This window comes from Suricata suricatta, chromosome 8 (assembly GCF_006229205.1).
Source record: "Suricata suricatta isolate VVHF042 chromosome 8, meerkat_22Aug2017_6uvM2_HiC, whole genome shotgun sequence".
In the NCBI taxonomy this organism is placed as follows: Eukaryota; Metazoa; Chordata; class Mammalia; order Carnivora; family Herpestidae; genus Suricata; species Suricata suricatta.
Window position 1 is genome coordinate 107727414 of NC_043707.1, and position 23521 is coordinate 107750934.

The 23521-nt window shown below is 46.5% G+C and overlaps 1 protein-coding gene and 1 long non-coding RNA gene across 3 annotated transcripts in view; both read right to left on the minus strand.

The window, feature by feature from the left end:
* The window catches only part of RNF220 (ring finger protein 220), a 219361-nt gene that overhangs the window by 94060 nt on the left and 101780 nt on the right, over positions 1-23521 (minus strand). The window lies entirely within an intron of this gene.
* Positions 1799-7195, minus strand: LOC115299656. The gene is made up of 5 exons (XR_003912275.1): positions 7108-7195; positions 6647-6755; positions 4478-4855; positions 3680-3936; positions 1799-2026 (listed from the first exon to the last, which is right to left on the minus strand). It is a non-coding gene; the product is annotated as an uncharacterized LOC115299656 (long non-coding RNA).

Consider the following 23521-nt stretch of genomic DNA (forward strand, 5'->3'; position numbering starts at 1 on the left):
TGCTTCTCTTTTTGGAGGTTGGACAGATGGATCCCATGCATAGGATAAATAAACCAATTAAATCTGAGAAAACAATGTCCTGCTACTTCTCTCCAGAACCACTGCTCACCCCCCGAGTCAGAGTGAGGCTGGGTCTGTCTGAGAGCTAAGAAACTGGTGTGGGGACTCTCTCTGTCCCTGGCTAGAGACCCCCTCCTCTAGGCTGGCCCCTGCAGCGTGGAGTGTTTTCTTAACGTGGTGAACACATGTCTCTGGAGGATCACTGTTTTCTCTCTGAGGTCCTTCAGTCACACTGTAGAAAGGACTGAGAGAGGCCAGGTGTTCCCCAGCTAAGAGGCAGGGAGCGGAAAAGGAAGGGGTTTGTGAGACTAGAGAGGCAGACCTGGAAGGGATGACAGATCAGGCTGGTTGAAGCTGGGGGAGAGGGAGGGAGCTCCTAGACTTTAGAGACGTGAGGCTGGTGAATGCCTCCTGAACACCCAGGACCAGTCTGGGAACAATGTGACGCAAGACAGAGATTACCTTTTGAGAACTACAGAAAAGTTGGAGAGGAAAAAAAAAAATCCCACCATAGATGAAGTTTCCTTTGATACGCTGTGCCTCCTTTATTTAAATTTGACCTGTCTTTAGCAATGGTTCAGAGATCATCCTAGATTTTAAGGTGTTGTGCTAGCCGGTGGGGCTAGAAACTAACCAGATATGGCGTAGCTAGAGAAGACAGCCATACACATATATTAAGCATGACAAAGCTACATCGTGTCTGTTCTGATAGTGGCCGTGAAGTAAGTGCTTATTGGGAAGAAGGGCTCATTTATGCCTGGAGGGGATGGAAGACTTCACAGAAGAGAGGACCTCTGAGCTGAGTCTTAAAGAACCATCAGGAGTGTACTGACAGAGGCTGAATGAAGGAGTCAGGGTGGGGCACTCGGATGGATGACACCATGCCAGGTAAAGGGTGTGTGCAAATGATTGGAGACTTGGAGGGCTTAGAGATTATCCTGGAGCAACGAGGAGCACTTGGAAGGTTTTAGGCAGGTATTAGAGCAGGATTCTAGCAGTACTGAGGATGGGTGGGGGAGAGAAAGACTGAATGGTGAACACCAAGTTGGGAGGATTTTTAGGTAATGTAAGTGAGACATATTGAAGACCCCATATTGAGCAAAGTCGGTAGCAGGGGCTAGAGATAAGGGGACATACATAAGGGATGATAAGGAATCCATAGGATTTAGTGACTGATGGAACATGGGAGATATGAGGCCAAGAGAGAAGACAGTGAGGATGTGTAGGTTTCTGGCTTACATTCCCTGAGAGATGTGTAGTGCTGTTCATGCTGAGAGAGACATAAAGGAAAGAGAATAAGTTATGTGTGTACATATGTGCGTGTTGAGGCATCATAATGCTGAGTGGAGACTGAGCTTTGGTCCAGGTGGGGATATTCAGTATGCAGTGGGTTTATGGATCTAGAGCCTCTGTACCAAAGATCACTCCAGGATTTCATGACTGGGTAATTGAAAGGATGATAATGTCATCAACAGAAATAAGGACCACTGAAGGTGAATTATGATGGGGGTGGGGCTAGATGATGGATTGGATTCTGCAATGTCTATGGGACGTAACACTGAAGATATTCACCAGGCATTTGGAAAAATGGGATCAGAGCAGCCAGAGGTCAGATTTGGAGCTTTATATTCAGGAGTCCTCTAAATAAAGATGATGGCTGCAGCTGCAGAGCAGATGAGATCATCAGATTCAAGTGTATACGGAGAGCAGAGGGTCAAAGACAGAACACTGGAAAACATCTACTTTTATTTAGGGCGGGAGGAGGGCAAAAAGCCAGAGAAGGAGCTGTCTGCAAGAACCAGGAGTGTGGTACTGGAGAGGAGAGTTTCCAAAAGGTGGCCAGTAGGTTAGCTGAAGAGGTGCTGAGAAGCGCAAGGACTAAGATAGACTTAGGGATTCAGATGCATGACCTTTAAGTGGACTGATCCAGTGAAGAGGCAGGGATGATGGCAGAAATGAACCAGTGCTGAGAAGTGAATATGGTTAAGTTATAAACAACCCTTTGAGCCATGAGGCAGTGAAGGGTACAGATTTTTTAAATGGGGAAGACACTGGGCTCCTGGGTGGTTCAGTCAGTTGAGTGTCTGACTCTCGATTTTGGCTCAGGTCATGATCTCATGGTTATAAGATGGAGCCCTGCAACAGCTTTGTCTTGGGCATGGAGCCTGCATGGGATTCTCTCTCTCTTTCCCTCTCTCTCTCTGCCCCTCCTCTGCTCTCCCGTGTCTTCTCTCTCTCTCTCTCTCTCTCTCTCTCTCTCTCTCTCTCTCTTTCTCTCTCCTAAACTTAAAATAAAATAAAATAGGGAAAACTTAGCCCAGCTGCATTTCTGTGATGCACATAAGGACACATCTCTACTTTAGTCGTCTCATGGGGCTGTTGCACTGCCCTTCCCCTGTCCTGGGGCCTCTTGTGTTCACAGACCCGTAGGGGCAGTGTGCCAATGGCCCCTGGAGGAATGGTCCCCTTCCACTTGTGACACTCACGAACACCTTGATGCATTCCTCCCTTCTTTATGCCCTGACTCCTCCTCTTCCCTTGTGAAACAAACATTTACTGGATACCTATTCTGTGTCATCTGCATTAGGGGGCACAAACAGGGCTGAGAGGGGCAGCAAGGCCAGGGGGCGGGCCAGGCTACAGCAGTAAGCGGTCTGAAGTAGGCAGGCGCAGGTGTGGGGAGAGGGAGGATGGCTCTGAGGGCTGTGTTTGAGACAGAGACTCCTGGCCTTTGGGACTGACTGGAAGAGGACTGAGGGGAAAGAAAGGACAGATGTCACCTTAGAAGTAACAGCATTGGGGTGGCTGGGTCAGGAGTGAGCCCCAAGGCCTCTTCTTGCCTGCTCATAGCCAGAGTTGAAGCAGGCACTCCATCTCGGGGTAACATGATCCTGTAACGCAGGGCTCCTCTGATGTGGGCTGCTTGCCTTTTACAGCATTAGGGGAGCAACATTTCATGGAAAATTCAATAAATCCCCCTGTACAGCCAGACGTCTGTAAACAATGGCTTCCAAATTCAATCAGGCTGGGGACCCGCAGCAGCATTTATGAGCTCTAACGTGGAATATTATATAGGGGAGTGAGTAGCAGGGGCTGGGGGAAGGGCTTCCTGGAAGATGAGCACTCCTGTGTGGCTCCTGGTCTCAGATCCTGGCAGCGGAAGTGATTCTCCAGGTGGAAAGCCAGACCGCTGGGACTCCTGGGCTGGGCCCAGGGGCCTCTGAGCCAAGGCTCTGGGCTTGCGAAGGACAAGGGATTCAGCCTTTGGTACTGGCTGTAAGGAGGCTGAATGGTCTGAACAACTAAGGCTGGGTGGGGGTGAGCTCCCTCATGCCTCCCACGAGTCGCCCACCTGACGAGGTGCAAGAGCCACCAAAGTGTGCTTCCTATCTTTGCAACACGTGAAGACCCTACAGCTTTCAAATTGCCTTCCTGTTAGATTTCTGCCCCTTTTGTTCTATGGCGTGTCAGTGATCTTTAGAGAGCTCGTCCCTCTCTCCTGTTCAGGTTCAGATTGTTCCTCACCCAGTACAGAAATATCTGCAGTCAGATCAGGGCACAGGGACTGTAACTTTGAAAGGATAAGGGGGCTGATGTTTTAGGGAGGCTGAGATCTCACCTGCTCTTTAGGTCTCCCTAGATTTCTCCTCTCCTTTGCCCTTTTAACACTCCAAACTCTGGCTCCCTCTCCCAGCCTCTTCCTCCTCCACAGTTGTTGCCTTTGAACCCTCTGACAGGCTCTCTCTGGCAAACCAATGTGGGGCATTATGGTGCAGAGAAAAGAACCACAGCTCTGGATCCAAATCCAGTTCTTGTCGCATACCAGTGATGGGTCTTGGATAAGTCGCATTCTCCTCCTCCTCTTAGTGTCCTTACCTGGGTAGGGAGAATATTATTAGCTGCCTCACAGAGGGTCTATGAGGTGAGCTCGGACAATGCACGTAAAGTGCCTCATGGTCTGGCATGGAATAAGCTCGCAATATGCTCTAGTTTTCTTTTCCACGGTTCGCCCCCTCTTCTAAAACCTCCCTTCAATAAACCTGCTAATCATCAGAAACCACCCTCCTCAAGCCAAAGGGGCCAGATATTCCATCAGCTCTTCGCTCATATCCTGCACATCTCCCAGGCTCCCTTGCGACTGGCTTTCCTGTGGGTCTGAATCCAACAGGAAGAGCATCAAAGACCACAATAGACCAAGGCCACACTGGAAAGCCCATGTAAGGGGCAGAAACAACTCTGAGGTGTTCCAACACCAAGGTGTCTTTCTTAGAGATCTGGGAGGTAAGCTTCCGGAGGGCAGGGATTTTTGCCTACTCTGCTTCTGCCTCTATTCCCAGTGTCTAGAGCAGTGCTTGCCACGTGGTAAGTGTTCAGTAAGTATTTTCTTAAACGAATCAATCACTTCAGTCTCTCTTACCATTTTCCTGTGGTTTTTCTCTGGTTCTAGAAGGAGAATGGATGTTTGCCTTCTAGAAAAACAAACTGCAAACTCTCCTGAAAATCAGGAATCTTCTCTTCCCTTGAAATGTCCTTGAAATGTCGGCCAGGCTTCCCCCATGGAGTGGGCAGGGAGCATAATCATTGCCAGCAAGGATTCTCCTTGCGACTCACTGCTTGAAACGTGAGTTTTGGAAGGATGAAGGGAAAAAGGTGATTCTTGCAGGCAAGGCTCTAGACTAATCCATACTCGGTCTTTGAAGACAGTGGAGCTATAACTTCTGTGGATGTGGACTGCATATGCACTTCCTTCCCTCTCCAGAAGACAGTTCCATAGAGCTCCCACCTCCTGGTCAATCTTACAGTACAGGGCAAAAGGGAGAAAAAGATTGGCCAGCCCCAGAATAATACTAAGTAGCATCTATAAAGGATTTATCATATGCCATTCTCTACACTCAACACTTCATGCATTAACCCATTTAAAGTTTGCATCTGCCTATCTGGAAGGTACTAGAATTATCCCCCTTTTACCTATAAGGAAACCAAGCCTTAGAAAGGTTAAATAACATGTGACGATGACAGGGCCAAGAAGAAAGGAATAGCACGGGACCCCAGATCTGTCTGGCTTAAGAAGAAGCTATTAACCAACACATTCTGCTACTGTAGAAAAAGGTGGAGACCAGTCCTTGGCTTGAACAGTTCTGAGGCCTTGGCAGAGACTGAGCATTTTCCATCTGCTTCTGCTCTGTTCTGCTTCTCCCCCCACCTAACTCACCGCCCCCTCCCCCAGTTTCAATTTACAGTGGGCAACTGAGATGGTCTGAGAGAGGTTATCTCCTCTGGGTCTCCAACCCTCCTGCTGGGCACTCCTAGGGGAAGAGAGAGAAGGTAGGATGGGACCAGGGGAGAGCTGCTGCTCCCTGACCCCAGCTACAGGTACAAGTGGGATGCTCTGCTGCCCAGCTGGAACCAGTTCCAGCCAACTGGGCACACCTCTGCACTCTAAGGCTTGGGAGATGGGCTCCATCACTGTCAACATCCCACCCATCTGGAGGGAGGAGATCCTTTAGTATTGGAGCCAATGTTGTCCTTTTGGTTTTCCATTTGGCCGGATGGGGGAGAGGGTCCAAGGAGACAGATCCCAAAACTATCTCCCCCACAGCCAGGTACCCAGCCTCTGGGGGCTCTGAGATTTACTCCTGAAGCAGACAATGGTTGTGGTTTTCTTTTCAAATGTCCCAAATATAATGCCATGTCCACTGTACACCCCAGTCACGTACCCCTGTCCATGCACATGCGGCTTCAGTGGTGACTTCGGTGACTAGCTGGGTCTGTGCTCTGGCTTTCTCTTTCTCTCTCTCTCTCTCTCTCTCAACTCCCCCTCCCTCTCTCTCTCTCATTCTCCCTGCTAGCTGCTGTAAGGATCAGTCCCCAAAGAAAAATGCCCAATTTGTCATGTCATGTCCAGCTGTTAACCTCCCGTTGGTAAGCCATGGGGAAGACTTACTTTCTCCTATTTATTTATTTGCCACTTGGACAATAGAAGGCCCCAGGCCTGCTGAGTTCTCCATAATAAAGCCACCAACGATCTCCCCCATCACCCCTCCCCTCCCCCCACCCCCATGTCAACAACACTAGCCAACCTGCAGGTGTCACTGGGCATTAACCCCCGGCTTAACTCTGGCTCTGCTGAGGGAAGGGGGAGGGGGTAGTGCACGAAGGTGGGGGGTCTGACGGGGAGGTCTCTGCACAAAGAGGAAGGCCTGGGGATGGGCTGGCTCATAACCATCCCTCCGGAAAGCTCACTGTGCTGAGGCTGGGGGAGGGAGGGAGGGATCAACCAAATAATGCAGCTCCTTCTTCCCAGCCTCCCCAGTGGTCTCCAGGCAGAGCCTTGGCCAGCCGGTGGCAGGCGCCGGGGCTCACCGCACCTAGCAACACTGCTGAGAGACGGGGCCCTGCAGGAATGAGGCCCCGTGTGGCTGGCCCTAGAGCAGGCCCGGGAAGGGATGGGGCGAGGAGGTTCAGACCCTCCAGACTCCAGGCTTCTCTCTCACTCCTACTTGATCTAACACTCCATCCATGCTCCCATCTCTAGGCTTTTCCCAAGGCTAGTCACTGGGGGCTCAGTTTGTAACCCACCACTGACCTTAGCGAGGCCACGACCTTGGACTAGCAGCACCCAGATACAAATGAAAGACTTGGTCAGCTTCTGCCTGCTGAGATTTCTTAGTTAACTGTTTCTGGGTAAGAGTTCACTATTTGCAGCATCAGAATGGAAATAACAGGAAAAGAAAAAATGATGGTTAATTGCAAACACATCTTGAGGGTCCACAGGGGTCTATGCTGGTACTCACACTGTTCTTGGCCCAGCGCTGCCATCATTTATATGAGAAGCAGCTAGAGAGACTCTAAGGCCTTAGAGACCAGAGTGCAAAGACAGAGGTCAAAGGTCATGATCAGCATTAGTTATATCAAGCCCAGACTCTCCTGTAGCACAGGTCCTGGTTGCCACAGTGAGGGAAGCAAGGACTACCTTCCACCTGGGGGCTTCAAATGCTAAAATGTTTCTCAAGAGGAACTTCTGAATATTTCATCTTGTGACATTACCTATAGCCAAGAGATGCATGGTAAGAGGGATTTAACAGTTGCCCTGTTCCAAAATGAGGTGACCAGAATGGGAAAGCAACTGACCAAACTGGAGATGTTCACATCACTGTTCAGTGTGAGGAGCACTGGGGCCATCTAGGACTATGTCACAATGCCCTGGGCTGCCTTGAAAAACAACACGCTCCAGCAGGGGCTTGGTGACACCTATCCAGGACAGAAAAGGGGAAGATTCTATGGCAGGCAAAGGATTGGATTATGAAATAGGTCTCTGAGGAACCTTCCAATTAGTGCTCAGAAGTTATGCTCCTAGAGACTTCATGATTCAGTATAGAAGACAATGTGTACAGAGAAAAAAATCCAGACAATGGTAGGAGATGGCCCTGGATTGGAGTCCCAGCTTCGTTGATTACTAGCCACGTGACTTTGGATAAGTTGGCTGACTTTTCTGAGGTTCAGTTTCCTCTTCCATAAAACGAGCATAAGCATACTTAACTCCTGTTAGGTTGTTAGGAAGATTAAGTGAAATTATCTAAGTAGAAACACCTAGAATAATGCCTGGTTTATAGCAAATACCACAATAACTGTTAATTACTGTCTCCTTTCCTTGTCTGAAACTTACTTGGTTCAGTCCCTATCTCAACAAGAAAATCCAATTTGTTGTACCTAGTGGTCACCATGCAAGGGAGAGATGTCTCAAGTGCCCCTGTTCATGGCACCTGGTTTGCCCTCTCAAAGGGTTTGATCCTTCTCCCTCCGCCCATCTCCATCACCCTTGATTCTAGGAAGACACGTTGTAGTGGCTGGTTTGTGTGTGAGGTATATACACACATTTCTTATCTGGCCTGAATAGCAGGCATTAAAACGCGTTTTGGTTCACCCAGGACAATAAAGAAAAAAAAGGAAGCTTTAAGTCACTAATAAAAATCAAATGTAGGCAGTTTGCAGGAGTGATCAGCTCAGAGCTTTGCTGTTCTCTTGTTAAGGGTCTGGAGCCATAAATAACTTCCCCATAAGAAGGCAGAGGCGAGGGGGAGTGAGTGAGAGGGAACGCAACAACACAAAATTTTTCATTTTTCTCCATAAATCATTTCAGCGTGCGATAATATTTGTTTTTTCTAATGAGTCTCTTGTGATCCATTCCAGGAGCTAACATCAGGGCCTGTCAGGGGGTGATGTGTGGTACAGTTCAACGCTTTACAAAAACTGCCTGCTACACAGATTTTTTTTCCCTCTCTTCCTTATGCTAAGTATTCATGAAGCCCATTATTCTGTGCTTCTGCTTTACAGATTCTTCCTTTCTGTCTTTCTCCTTTGGCCAGCAATGTCCTGTTCTCTCCTCCTGCTTATACTAAAGGGCTCTGCTGCAGCCTGGGAAAGAGATGGGGAGGGGTGGGGGGGTGCAGTGGGAGAGGAAGGTGGCTTGGAGGTATCCGTGGGAGGCCTTCAGGAGTAGACTTTGAGCTTGGGTGGGTGGAGGAGGATTCTTCAAAAGTTCAACAGAAGCTATGTGAGAGAATGCCTTTTAAAGGCTGAATTTCTGACAGCCACCTATGATGGACCCTATCAGAGTGGGCAAGACCACCTGCCAAGCAAAAAGCACCCCAAGAGAGCTGACATGTTAACAGAAGCTCGATTTTTAAGAGAGATTATGCATACCATGCTGAAGAGTTTGGAGTTTATCTTATAGGCAAAGGGAGTCAATAAAGTCTTTTACAAAGACTCAGATTTACATTTTAGAGTCTCATGATGAGTGTGGAGAATAGACTGGAAATGCATGCAGGTTGAAGGGAGCAAGGAATGAGACAGGAATCAGGAAATTATGGAAGAGTGTGCAGTGATATGATGAAACAGGAAAAGGAGAGGATTCAGAAATGAGGAATTTTAAGACAGTTTAGTAACCCCCTACCCATTCTTTAAAACTGATTTTGGTATTACCTTAGCTGTGAAATCACTTCCACCCTCTCCAGGTTGGCTTACCCATTCCTCTTGGCTCCTATAGTAGCTTTCTCATACCTCTCCTCCCTCCATCACATTGTATTATAACTACTAGCTTGAGCTCCTTGAGGATAGGGTCTGGGCTACAGGAATCCTTGAATCTTACCATCTAATATGTGCATGGCATATAAACTTACTCAGGGGTGCTTATTTTGAATAAGCAAACAAATGAACAAATAAAAAGAAGAGGGAAAACATAACTAGAGGTAGAAAGCTGAGGGACTTAGGGGCAGGAAAAAGAACAGGAGCCACCCAAGAGACTGAGAAGGAATGCTCAGAGTTAGGACAGATCTATGAGAGTCATATCATAGGCTCATGGCAAGACATGGAAATAGAGCTTTTTAAGAAGAAGGCAGTGATTTTTGGTGCCAAATGCAAAAGTGAAATTAAATAAGTCAAAGAGAGAAAAGCATCCATAGGATTTGGCAATTCAGAGGTTGTTAGTGATCTTTGTGGGAGCAGTTTAATTGGAGTATGGGCAGATGCCAAACCAGCCAGTTCACTTCTGGATAGGAAGTGAGAAAGTGTAGGCTCCTCTTTCAAGGATGTAGCTCAGAAGGGAATGTGAAAAATAGGAGAAATAATGGATGGGGGGCGGGGAGATGTTTTCAGGAAGGGGGAGGGTTTAAAAAACATTTGTAGTGTAAAACCAAACCAAAAACGAGGGTAAAAAAAAAAGAAGTGACACACATACAGGAGAAAGTTAGGGAGATCCAGAGCTCACTGGATAACCATGCCCGAAGAATATTGATCAGTCTTCAGTGACATACAGCAAGATTGTGTCCTTTGCCCTAGTCAGCATTTTTATCAACAACTTGAAGTCACAAACAATAAGGCTAATAAATGTATGAGTAAGACAAGTCTAAAGACAGTTAACAAGATGGAGTACAGAATCAGGATTCAAAAGTCACTTCCTCAAGTTGGAACACAAGTGAAATTTAACAGAAAAAAAACAAGTATTCTACATGTAAGCTAAAAAAATATGTAAAATCTGAGAAAGTGTAGGTTGGAGGAATTATGCCTTGAGATTAATTCATGGCAAGAAGACCTGGAAGTTCTGGGTGACTTTACATTTGGCAAAAGACTTCTGATGATTTTGGCCACATTAATGGATGGAACAAGGGAGGGCTGGCCACACCACAGCACAGTAGAGACATTCTGCTCTGATTCGGGCTTCATCCTACTGGTGGGCCACGGATCATGAAGGCACATTTGGTCAGGGTGGGAAGATGTCTTGAAACAATGATTTGTGATCAATGGTTCAGGAAGTTGGGAAAAGAATTTGAGAAATGTGATAGGAATTCTTAAACACTTGCCAGTTTGTCATATAGTAAAAAAGAGATTTCTTCCGAAGTGATTCAAAGGGCAGAACTTTAATCCCAGGGTGAGAATTAAATAAACGCAAACAAACTTTTGGTTTAATATGAGATAAGGAGTCTATAGCTTTCCTTCTATGCATGGGTTTTAGGACTTCTAAAGCTGAATGTAAAGTGTTGTGTATATGTGAATATGTGTGGGGTCCATGACTTTCAACAGATTTTTAAAGGGGTCTGTGACACACAGACACACACATTAACAACCATAAAAAAGAGGGGGAACTGTCTCTCAAATAGACCAATTGGAATGGAACTATGGCTTCCAGAAGAAGTAGGCTTTCTATAGATATGTTCAAATAGAGGTAGAAAGACCTAGTTAAACCTCTATCAAGTCTGTTGGTCTATTTCAGGAAAAGGTTGGTTGTGGACGATGCAAAGTGTGTGTGTGTGTGTGTGTGTGTGTATGTGTGTGTGTCTGTCTGTCTGTGCGTGTGCGTGTGCGCACGCTCCCGAACGCAGAGGGGTAGAGAGAGAGAGATAAAGGAGAAGGCAAGACAGAGGTACTGAGATAAACACTGTCATGGGCCGTTTCCATCATGTACTCACAAGAGCATAATAAAGCCCTTGTAATATACTAGAACTTGTGTGGTCCCGGGGCCTAATTTGCATACTAATTACTGAGTGCAAATGGGACTGAGGGGTAGGGAGGGAGGGTGGGGGAGGCATGCAGGGAGCGAGGGGCCTGGACTGTTTGCTCTGCCATTTCATATCATGCTAACAAGCTAATCCGGCGTGCAGTTAGCTCCTGATATATAACTGCTCATTAGTATTATAATAAAGTACATGAAACAACCATAAAACGTTATATACTGCACAAGTGTTGTTTTCTTGCCAATTATCTGCAGGCGGATTTATCACCACAGTTGTTTCGAATTCCCCTTGGTGAGGTTTGGGCGGAATAAAGAAAGGTGTTGGTGGCGGCAGCAGCAGAGGGGGGCCTTTTCGAGGGGCAGACCATGTGTTTTCTTAAGTAGCACTTACTGATGCGCCATTTCATGAGAGTGAAGCAACGAGATCCCATCCTTCCCCATCTCGGCAGCTCAGGAGGAAAGCAAGGAGGGCGAGTACCGAGGAAGGCTGCGGGCCCATAGTTTCGGACCCAGAGGCACAGCGCCCATAGCCCTTTGGACAGCATAGAACTTCCAAGGATGGGGTCCTGTATCAGTCCCACAGGCTGTTTAATGAGACCTTGTAAATCTGTACCACTTACTTTCCAACCTTCCAGAGTGGTGGCTCCAATAACCCAGTTCAAAGCAACACTTCGCCCCCACTGCCTTACCCCAAAGTGCTTATTGAATGACTTCTAGCCAAGACAGCCTTGTTTGGGGAAGATGTTCCAGAGATCAGAGGTTCTTGTGAAGAGTTGCTTTCTGCCTCGGTGCCCTCAAGGCACTCTTCAAATCCAGTTCCCCACTCCATAGGGGAAGCTAAGAGCAAGTGAGGGAACCCCCAACTTTTGCAGCCAGTCCACCTGGCCCAAGCCACACCTCTTAGGGTCACTCTTCTCCATCACCAGCAGACACAGGAGAGGCTCATAGTGGTGCTGGGGTTGGGAAACAGAGAGGCCCTCTTCTCAGTTTTTCTGTTAGATTTTAAGCACCCCCTTATTTAGTGATGAAGCAGAAGGAGGCTCTGGGGCTCTGCCACCCCTTCCCACTTCTCTCCAGGCTGCAGGAGGATTGCAAGGCTCTCACTCACTTCCCTGTGAACTGTCTGCACCCACAGCACATAGCCAGCGCCCACCAGCCTCATTGTCAGGAATGGGCCACAGGATTGAAGAAGCCAGTTCTTAAAAGGGAGCCTTCTGACCAGAAGCCTTAACTAGGTGCTATGTGTCCTCCCAGACCTGCAAGGGGACATCAGCTTTAGTAGTTCCCCAGGAGATATGACAGAACTATGAGTCAATTCTGTCTTGCTCTGTGCTGTTTTGATGTACCGAAGGATGCACATAGGTTCCAGGAAATGGCCGTCAACTTCAAGGCTGGGGATGTACCCTAAGCAGTTATACTCCCTTTTGTGATCCATGGTAGATCTGCTAATTCACATATCAAATTCAAACTTTGAACATATCTGTCTTAGACTCTGTGCTTCTTCCAAAGAACCCCAATGGAAGGGGAGGCTGCATGGCTCAATTCAGTTAGGTGTCTGACTTTGGCTCAGGCCATGATCTCATGGTTTGTGAGTTCAAGCCCCATGTCAGGCTCTGTGCTGACAGCTCAGAGCCTGGAGCCTGCTTTGGATTCTGTGTCTCCCTCTTTCTTCCTCTCTCCTACTCACGCTCTATCTCTCTTCTTCAAAAATAAGCAAACATTAAAAAAAAAGGAAAAAAAAACCCCAAAGAATCCCAATGGTAAACGAGACAAGGCAATACCAGTAGGAGTTGCACTAAATTCTCAGAAGAAGCAGCCTCCTGAAGGGAAGGGATTTTGGAAGCCCCTCCCCACACGGAAGGAAGGAATGGAATGAAGCTGTTCAGTCTACATGGCCACCACATTCATGAAACCAGAAAGCTTTGCTTCGCCTAACAAGAGGCCATGCTGTAACCCCCGCCCCCCCCCGCCCCGGGTCACACACAGGCGTATATATCCTGTATAGGTGTGTGTACATACATGCTGCAAATACCCCCTGCACAACTCAATAGCTCAGCTTCCCCGCCGTGAATAATATCGCCACTTGAAGAGCTTAATAGTATGTCAAAACTGTCTGTTCTAGATATGGTCTTTGTTGTCTTAATTCTCTATACCATTTAAATGTTTGTATCAACCAGACTACAAATGGCCAGAGAAGTGACCGTTTGACTATTTTTCTAATGCCAGAGGCATACTTTCATGTATTATAGACTTTAGGTTGATAGAAAAGAGGATCACAATATGCAGTTCCACTTTATTATTCAGTTTTAGGATAACCACGATGATGATAATGGCAATGATAATAAAGAAATGACCACCTCATAGTGACATCTGATAGTCCCCATATTCAAGGGCAAAACAGTGGGCTGAGGAGTGATTTGTGTCTCTGGAATAGACTACACACCATACTCTGCTCTGGCAGAGTCCAACAGAGAATAAACGGTGTTTGGGATATAGGAACAATTGTTATGCGAATTGACCACAGAATCGAATTCAAGTTCTGCAGCAGAGGCTACAAGATCTTCTGTGAACTGACACCCACCTCCCTCTTCAATCCATCTTCTGTGCTCTGCCTTTCACCCAACGCCCCTGCAATGCTGATCTGTGTCTAGTCCCCCTAACACAAGAGGTTTTCTAGTACCTCCCTGCTTTTGCTCATTCTGATCCCTCTGCTTGGAATGCTACTTTTCCCACTGCCAACTCTTCATACCGTGAGTTGAGCATTATCTCCTACAGAAGTTTTTTTTTAATACTCCATCTCTAGTCTGATCTAAGTGACCCTTTATGTGCCCTTATGTGTCTGTACTTACCTCCATCTCAGTGTCAACCAGCAGCTTTTGAACCTCTACAGGGCAGGTGTCTTATTCTTTACAGTCCCAGCACCTAGCATAGAGTCTGGTCCAGACCAAGCACTTAGTACATGTTTTCACTTATTGCAGTTTAAGAGAACCAACTTTGATGGAAGTTTTAAACTCACACCAGCATCCCAAACCAGACAGAGCCTTCAGTGGCCTTTTGTTTACTTTCTAGGTAACAACCACTAATCCAGCATGGATTAGGGACTCAAAGCCAGGCAATCCCCTCCAAAGCCAGAGAGAAGGGCAAACCCCTGTTTCTGTGATAATGAAAGCCCTTTACTTCATTGTCATCTACTTTCTCCTTCCTTTGAGTCTAGTCTTTAAAGGCACTGGGAGTGACTGGACAGCTCCATTGTGGCTCAGTCCTATTGTGCTGGGTAGACCACCACTCCCGTTTCCTGAGGACCCTGGAAGCTCTCTTTTCCTCCCACGTGGTGGTCAGTGGGTCTTCAGGGGCTGTTCAACAGAAAGCCCCAGGAGCCTCCTCTGCTTTGGGCTGTCGCCATTTGCAGGAGCCTTAGATGGACAAGAAGCAGGCTACTGATGCTTTAACCAGGATCGTTATGGAGATTAACTGAGATCATTGATGCAGTGCTTCTAACACTGTGTCAGTCACACAACGAGCACTGAAGTCATACTGTCCTGGTCCTTCTTCCCCATTGAAAGGCACACTGTTATAATGAGAAGCAGAAGAAGGGGGGAGGGGAGGAAGAACACGGGCTTTGAAGTCTGAAAACACTTCTGTCTCTTCTAAGCTATTCAACTTTGGGAAAACTGTGTAGCTTAAGTATTCCTATCTATAAAATGGAAATAATAAAGCCCACCCATAATTTTAATAAGGAATAAACCATTTGACAAAAGATATCAATATATGTATATATCTGAAATGTCTACCCCTGGTATACAGTAGGGACTCAATAAACAGTACAAGATGATGATGATGATGATGATGATGATAATTATAATAATAATAGTAATAATAATCAATGTAAAGGTCTGAATTTGGATCTAAAAATCCAACAGCATAGGAAGGGCAAAAGAGATGGACTCAGGAATGAAGAGCTTGGAGTTTGGGTTGGTAACCAGCTCAACAGGAGTCAGCAGCTAATGAGAGATCCTGTTGTATTCACAAACTGGTGACAGGCTCACCTTCTCTACCCTGGGTCAGCTACCTTGGATAGAGCAGGTCTGGGCATGATTCTCCAAGAGCCGCAGTCAATCATGTATGTGAAGGCCTACTGTAAACCACAGAACTTCTTTACACATGGAAAGCACTACCATCAGCCATTAGCAGCATATTAATAAGTGAGGTAGAGATAATCTGTAGTGACCTCAGAGGGGAGTAAACAGGACTACAAGGAGGGGCAGGAGATTCAGCACCATAGAAAGAAAGGGGGAATCATCAATTTGTAAAAAGGAGGCTGATAAAGGCAAAGGAAGCTGATTCCTGTATGTCCCCTGTGAGGAAACTGAGAGCTGATTTAGACTCCTCAGATTTGGGCTCTTTTCAAGAAAAGTATTTTCTAACAATCTAAGATATCCAGATAAGGACTGCTTTGAAAAGTGATGAACTCCTTCTCATAAGAGGTATTCAAGCAGAGGTTGGTTGATGTTACTTGGTCCTAACGGAGGGAATTTAAACCGAGAAGTTGAGACCAGAGCTGTCCTGGCCCTGAAATGTCATGGCTACAGAGGCTTCATATTGTCCATCACCAAGGGATGGGGAAGAGTCAGAAATCTTCAAACTGATCACAATTCTGATATTCATTAAAATCTGTTATATGCCAGGCATCCTGTTAGATTGCTGAGAAAATAAACAAGAATAAGGAAAAGACTTTGGCCTCAGAGCTCTTACAGTCTAATGGGGCTAACTGCCATGACCAAGGTCTGGTAGAGTGCTTGGGCTCATGCCAGAGAATAACTAAGTGCTGGGAGTCCTCAGATGGAGAAGGGAAGTAAGTGTACAACAGGTACAAGGGACAAGATGTGCAAAGCCACGGGACTGTGGACAAGCAGAACACGTTTAGGGGAGATGAAGTATGTGAGAACAAACAGATTGGGATAAACTGTGCGGCACTTAGTACAATGTACTGAGAACCTCAAATGTACCTTAAGGGTTACAGGAGCATGGGAGGGATCTAAAAAGAGTGACACAGTCCCCCTATGTTCAAAGAATTTTTTTAAGTTTATTTCATTTATTTATTTTGAGAGAGAGAGAGAGAGAGAGAGAGAGAGAGAGAGCGCAAGCAAGCAGGGGATGGGAAGAGAGAGGCAGAAAGAGAATCACAAGTAGGCTCCACACTGTCAGCCCAGAGCCCGAGGCAGGGCTCGAACTCACAAACCATGAGATCATGACCTGAACTGAAATCAAGGGTCAGACACTGAGCCACCCAGGCGTACTGCCTGCCTTCCACCCCCTCCCCCCACCGCCACCTTGTAATGGGCTGTAAGGAAGGATTGAAGTGGAAGGAGGCCACAGAAAGTGGAAGCACAAGCATGCAAGGATAATTGGTGACTATATGCTCAGAATTTATGAAATAATTTTTTTCTAATTGTAAATGTAACATATGCCCATTGTAGAAATTTTTAGAAAATCAAGAAAACTCTAAAGAAGGAAACTCAGTGACCTATAATCCCACCACCTAGTATAAAGGTTGGTGTAATTCCTTTTATTCTTTTTCTATGCATAATTTTAACATTATTTTAGGATCTCTGCTGAAATATTCTTCAAAAACTTGATTTTTTTCTTAATGGCTGCACAATATTCCATCATATGATTTTGCTATAATTTATGTAACCATTCCCTTGTTGTTGAACATTTAGGTTGTTTTCATATATTCCCTGCTATAAATAACACTGAAATACTTATTCTTATGCATACATTGATGGCCACATTTCCAGTTATTTTCTTAGAATAGATTCCAAAAAGGGAATTACTAAAATAAAGGACATGAATATTTTAAGGCTTTGCTACACATTACAAAATTGCTTCCAGACAGGTTATACAAATACGTGCTTTTAGTAAGAGTATATAAAAATGCCTAACTCCACCCTTATTAAAACACTGAACTTTATAATTTTAAAAGTTGTCAATTTGTAAAGGCTATATTGATGTGAATTTTCATATTTCTTTTGCAAACTTTTTATTCATGCTTTAGTTCATTTTATATTGAGCTAGTAGTGTTTTTTATTGATTTGTAAGAACTCTTTATATATTAGGAATATCAAATATTCTGCCATGTTTACAGCAAATCTTTATTTTTCAGGTGGCATTTTAGTATCTGCTTTTTATTTTTGTTTGTGGTGGGGCTTTCTTTGTTGTTGTATAGGACTCTAAAAGCTTTGGTGACTTCTTCCATTGTGTTTATGCTAAAAAGGTCCTTCCCTAACCAGATACATATCCACATTTGATACAGACTAGCTATGACTTTATTCTCTGTATTTAAAGGTATATTTTCTATAGTTTTTAAAAGTATATTTATTTTGAGAAAGAGTATACACGTGTGTGCACGAGGGGCAGAGAGGGAGAGGGAGAATCCCAAGTAGGCTCCTTTCTCTCAGCGCGGAACCCAGGGGCTCGATCCCATGAACCGTGAGATCATGACTTGAGCTGAAACCAAGAGTCAGAAGCTCAACCAACTGAGCCATCCAGGTGCCCCCTCTGTGTTAACTTTTTAATTCATCTGGAACGTATTTTGATATGAAGTACAAGGCAAGGAGTAGATCTTTGTTACCTCCCAATATTTCTTTTCTTTTTAGGTAAAGGAGGACAGATTAAGGGCAGGAAAAGAGGGAAGAATCTAGATTGAACCAGGTTTGGCTTGTGTGTTTGGTTGGGTGGTGCTTAACGATCATTTAAGTTGCAGGATGGAAAAAACATAAGGATGTCACTTTTGAATATGTTGAAGATGAGGTACCCTGCAAGGGTTCAAGGGGAGATAGTGAGTTGACGGTTGGAATTTGGGCATGAAGCTCAGGAGAGAGGTTGAGGCTGAAATTGTAGACGTCGAGTCATCAGTATTGAGACAGCAAGTGGCACTAGAGCTTCGGTGATGAACTCACACAGGACAGATGTGTAAAGTAAAAAGAGACAAGTGAAGGTATTCTGGGCAGCCACGATATTGAGGGGGCATACAAAGGAGGAGAGGCTAGGGAAGGAGAACAAGAAGGAGTAGATGGGTTGCAGAAGCTAAGAAAAAAGAATTTGAAGATGGAAAAGGTGACCAGAAGATCCATAAAGTAGTGAGACAGAACATAGTCTACAATGAGCTCAGGGAGATGGGGACGTGGACATGCAAGAGTTAAGACTGCTTTTGAACAAGTTTGTCAGTAAAGAGAGAGAGGCAGATGGGGCAGTAATGTGCTTGAATGAGAGCATTAGAACAAGGTTTAAAGGGGAGACACGAGGGTGCTCGAAGGTAGAGGGACAGGCACTGGTGGGGAAAGGGACAGTGAAGAAGACACGGTGGTGTGAGGTCTCAGGGAGCAGCGGTGATGGGCACCAAGGCACAGGTAGAGGATTAGTACTGAGTCAGGAGGTCAGGCTGTGAAGATGACCCGTGGGGTCAAGGGTAAGGTTAGGAAGGGAGGAAAGTTGAGCTTATGGGCCTCAAGTCTTTCTGGAAAGCAGGAAATGAGGACATCCAGGGAGAATGCGGTAAATAGAGGCAAGGAAGGAACTTTTTTTTGAGAGAAAGAAAGGCTTAAAACAACTGCTGTGGGAAATGGAAAAGGGAACTGATGACAGGCCAAGCTGGAGGACTGGTGAGAACCATTCAGGGCCCAGCTAAAGTTCATAGCAGGCAGAATGGTTGTGCAATTTTTCTTAGTCAAGCATCGCAGGACAGAGTTAGAGGACAAAGCAAATTCTTCTATGGAGTTGGACTGGAGATAGGCAGAAAGGCAAAGGGGTAAGGAAACCGAACCAAGAGATTCTTTAGAGAGATTGATCAAAGGGTCAAGGCTGAGTAAGAAAAAAAGAAGCTAGGAGGGAATGATAGGCTTGTTAAATTAGGAATGGTGCAAGGGTCTAAATAAGGTCAAAAACCAGTCTCAGTGGGAGGGAGGAAGTAGCACAGGTGTAAAGAAAGAAGGGTCTGGTCAGAACATGGGATTTCTGAGGTGAAGAAATTCTGGGAGATGGTCAGACAGAGGGTGGGGCCGCTTTCCCCTGGACCCTTGCTGTAGGAGTCAAGGAGAGTGGAGTAGAGAATCCAGGATTTGGATGGTCCCTGTTGGGTGTTGAAATTCCCAGGACGAAGGCAGGAACACAGGCCAGGAAGATATCAAGCCAAGAGCCAAAGTTCACCGTAATAGAGGAGAGACGTCATCAGCAGATGGTGGTGACAAGAAGGGGAAGAAGCTGGCAGAGCCTCAGAGAGCAGGGCTGGCTGTAGGAGGGGGAAGGAGTACCTGAGTGGGCACAGAGGTATCACTGCTGACAGCGCGAGGGGCCAACATGCTCGGGGCACAGTTAAGCCAGCCAAAGGAGGGGCAGTGGCTTCAAGGCTCTGTTTATTTTGTTGGTTGGTTCAATCACCCATTCATTCAAAAGGAATTTGATGAGATGTGTCTGATGAGGGCTGAGCACTGCACTAGCTGTTGCGCTGAGGCTTCCTCTTCCAGAGGAATGCACTAGAATTGGCAGCCTGTCCCCCTTTTGCCAAAGGTGGCCCCACTCTCTCTCAGCAAGCCCCCCACACCAAAGTCCTGCCACCAAAGCCAGGCAGGCCCTGACACGGCTGATGGCCAGTAGGGGATCTTCTTGTTACAGCTTTTTCCCCAGAGATAAATAGGCCACAGTAAAAAAGATTGCTACATCCTTTCAATAAAGATTTTTTTTCTTTTCCAGACAGCTTGAGAAATGTTTTAAAAGCTTCTCACATTTCCAGTGAAACCCACAGAGAAGAATTTTGCTTGTTATCAGCCCTGGAAGCCTCTGATAGACGGGTGACATTTTTTTCTTTCTCTTTCTCTTTTTCTCTTTTCCTTTTTTTCACCAGCTGAAGAGAGAGTCACAGTGTGTTTTATAACTGGCTCTCTGCATTTCAAAAGCTCAACGAGAGCTCTCTGCTAACCCCGATAAGCCTTGGGCTCTTAGCGTCTTAAATACCTCTGACAAGCTATACATTACAGCGCTAATAATTTGCCAAATTTGCGCCCATAATATGATATCTGTAAAACGTCAAGGGCAGTAATGCGATTAGCGGTCTCAAATGAAATATCGAACATTCAGCGTTTAGGTCCTGAATAGGGGGAGAAAGGAAAGGAAATCAATTTCAAAAGCAGGAGGGAAAAAGGCGATAAGCGTGTAATAAAAATAGAGAGAGACAGAGGAGAGATGCAGAGGAAGAGAGACAGGCAGAGCAAGACTCGGAACGAGATATACCCGTCTTGTATTCATGTTTTCGGCAGGTAAGAGATGTAAAAGACTTTTACAAATTAGTTTGAATACGGAGCTGGGGAATAACATTTGGTCACCACAGCAACTGGGTTTGGGTGGAAGGAGAGAGGTGGGGGCTGGGAGCTGAGCAAGGGGTTGGCCAAGCCTAGGGAGGGCCTTTCACTCTCTGCCCCCAACAGCCCGCTTCCATAAAACACAGGAAGTTGAATTACAAGGAGTCTGAGGGTGGGCTCTCGCCCTGCCCCCACCCACCCGAGGTGGGAGAGTCGTAATGGACTAATTATCTGGCCAGCAGAGGCGGTGGGGGGGGGGGGCAGTCGCAGGAGAGAGGGCCCGGGCTGTCACATACCAGGCTCTAGACTAAATAACAACATCTCACACCTGCAGCTTTACGAGCCCTTGCCGAGAGGAGCGCAAACCCTCCCCTCTCCTCTGCCCCCTCCAGCTTCTCCCCATACACTGTGGGCTCCTACTCGAGCCAGGCTGCCGTGTGGGCACCAAAGTGTGTGTGTGTGGGTCCTCACCCTTGTTGAAGCGATGGCCCATTACTCAATCCTTGCAACCTGTAGGTATCTCTGCAGGCAATGCTCCTTCTCTGGGGTCTCCAGGTAACTCTCCAGGGCTGGCAGCAAGGCAAGGAGGCTGTGCCATTAAACCATCCCATCCCAGAGTTCTCTGGTGAGCAGCTTTGTCTACACCTGCAGTTATCTGTCTCAGACTGAGGGACTCTCTATAGGATGGGGCTGCACTGGAGCATGAGGGCAGAAATTACTAGGGGGTCCTCTTAGACCTTAGGGAACAGCAGAGGCAGGAGCCCTCAGCACATCTCTCTGCTTTGCTCTTTTCATTTCTCTCCCTAATACCATGCTTCACAGAAAGAAGCACTTCTTTCAAAATGTGCTGTGCCTGCCCTTTCTGCACCACTTGGTCTTGGAAGTGACCCCATAACCCCGAACCTCCCTCTTTTGCAAAGAGATGAGACAGAGCCGCATCAAAAGAAGAAAGCAAGCCGTGATGGATGTAGGAGCCAGTGCCTCATCAAGGGGATGGCAGTCCAGGAGAGCAGGGCCAAGTCCTTTCCCCATTCCGAATGCCAACGTCTTCTCGTCCCACAGTCACCCTGCTGGCAGTTGGAGGATCCCAACCAGGATGCAGGCCAGCTCACCTAGGCAAAGAGGAGCTGAAAAGTGGTAGATGGGCTGGAGTGGGAGAAAAGCAAACAGGCTGCCTGGGGCCTGCCCCAGACCCTTCCCTAAGGCGACCTGGAATGGCCATTCCAGGGCCACTTCTTGCGGCACCACGAGCCATTAAAATAGGAGTGCTCAGGGAGCCATCAGCCCGGCACAGATGACTTTCCCAGATGTGGCAGTGGGGCAGGATGTGGAAGCCCCCAACTCCAACTGTACAGACAAAACATTCCCGCACTAACCATCCTCGGAAACCCCACAGCCCAGAGTCCCTCTTACAGATGCTTTCTAGACCATTTAGCAGGAGGCAGTGTTTATTTTTGAACATATGTTCTTTCCCATCTCTCGCCTCCCTTCTCCCTTACTAGTCCTTCCATACCCAAAGCTACCCTCTGGATGGGCCGCTGTTGGTTGTTACAGCCAAGCTCCAGCATGGGTAGCTTGCTTAGTTTTGGCTTGACTTCATGCTTTGGTGTGTGCACGTGTGTGCGCGTGCACATACACACACGTACACACACACATGCACGCACTTCCTCAAAGCCCCATCAGCGGAGTGTGTGTACTACACAAGCTCGAAGAGTGTATGTTCTCAGAGGTTCTGCCCAAGTTTGTGAGCAAACCCTGAACCAGGCTGTAGGTCTCCTGCTTTCCAAAACTGGTATGCTCGTCAGAGACGGTTCTGGGGCATTATTTTCCTGTTGGGAAGGTAAGATAAGGGATAGAAGTCACTTCCCAGAAGGGAAATTCTTGGTCTGGAGTTTGGAATGGACTATACTTGGTTCTCTGTCCATGCATAGGTCCCAGAATAGTGCCATGCTCAGTGATTGCCCGCCCCCTCAACTAAGGCTCCTCTCTTTTCTTTAATAAAATAGAATACCCTGGTGTCGAAGTGACCCACTCAGATTTTGCCCCCTTGAAGAAGTCTTCCTTAACTCAACAGCCCAGAGTTCTTTTTTCCTCTAATAGATGTGGGGGCCCACATTTACTAAGTGCCTCTTGTGTGCCGACCACCATGTTAGGCATTTTAAATGTTATTTTATTCAGGTTTCAGAGCTCTGGATATTACTATTTCTATTTTATAGACAAGAATACAGGATCTGGGAAGTTAAGTGATTCCTCCAATTCAGTGTACAAATGGTAGAGCTGGAATTCAAACTCAGGTCTGTCTGAATCAGAAATCCCATGATCTTTCCAATATGCAATGGGATTTCCCATATGGAAATGTTTTGCCAATATTTGTCACAGTCCTTTCTGAAGCGTGGCCCCCCAGGAAAGAAAATAACATCCTAGGTTTAGTCTAGCCAGAGCAGAGTAGAGAGATTTTTCTTATGAAGCCTACGTTTGCAGCCATCTATCTTACTTTGTTGTTTCATATATTGGTGACAGTCAACCACACCCTCAGATTTTCTCAGACTCTCAGTCTCCCCTTCACTATGTTCCTAGACACATTGGTCTTTGGTGTTTGTTCCCTCTGCCTGGAATACCCACCTCTTCATTCATTCTCTTGCTAATTCCTTCATTTACTCCTTCATTCTTTCAATAAATATCAACTGAGAGCCTACGATATGCCAAGTATGGTACTCACTAGAAATACACTGGTGAACACACAGAGACAAGTCTCTTCACTGTGCGTACAGTCTAGGGGGTGACGGTCATTCCTTAGGTAATGACAGAAATACACGTGAGTCTGTGACAGAGATGCTGCAAGTTTTGCAAGAACAATCCATGTTGCCATGGGAGTTGTGGCCTTGCCGGGAAGGTCAGGGAAAGCTGACCTACAGACGTTTTAGTAGAGCTGAGATCTGCCGAAAACCACGTCTCCCACCCCAACCCCCACTGCCAGGCTCCACCAATACTTGATTTTGTCTCGAAAACCTCAGCGGTCTTTCAGGTCAGCTTATACAGCACCTCCTGTAGCATTTCCTGACCCTCTAGATGAGGTGAGGTCTCCATTGCTCTCTATATT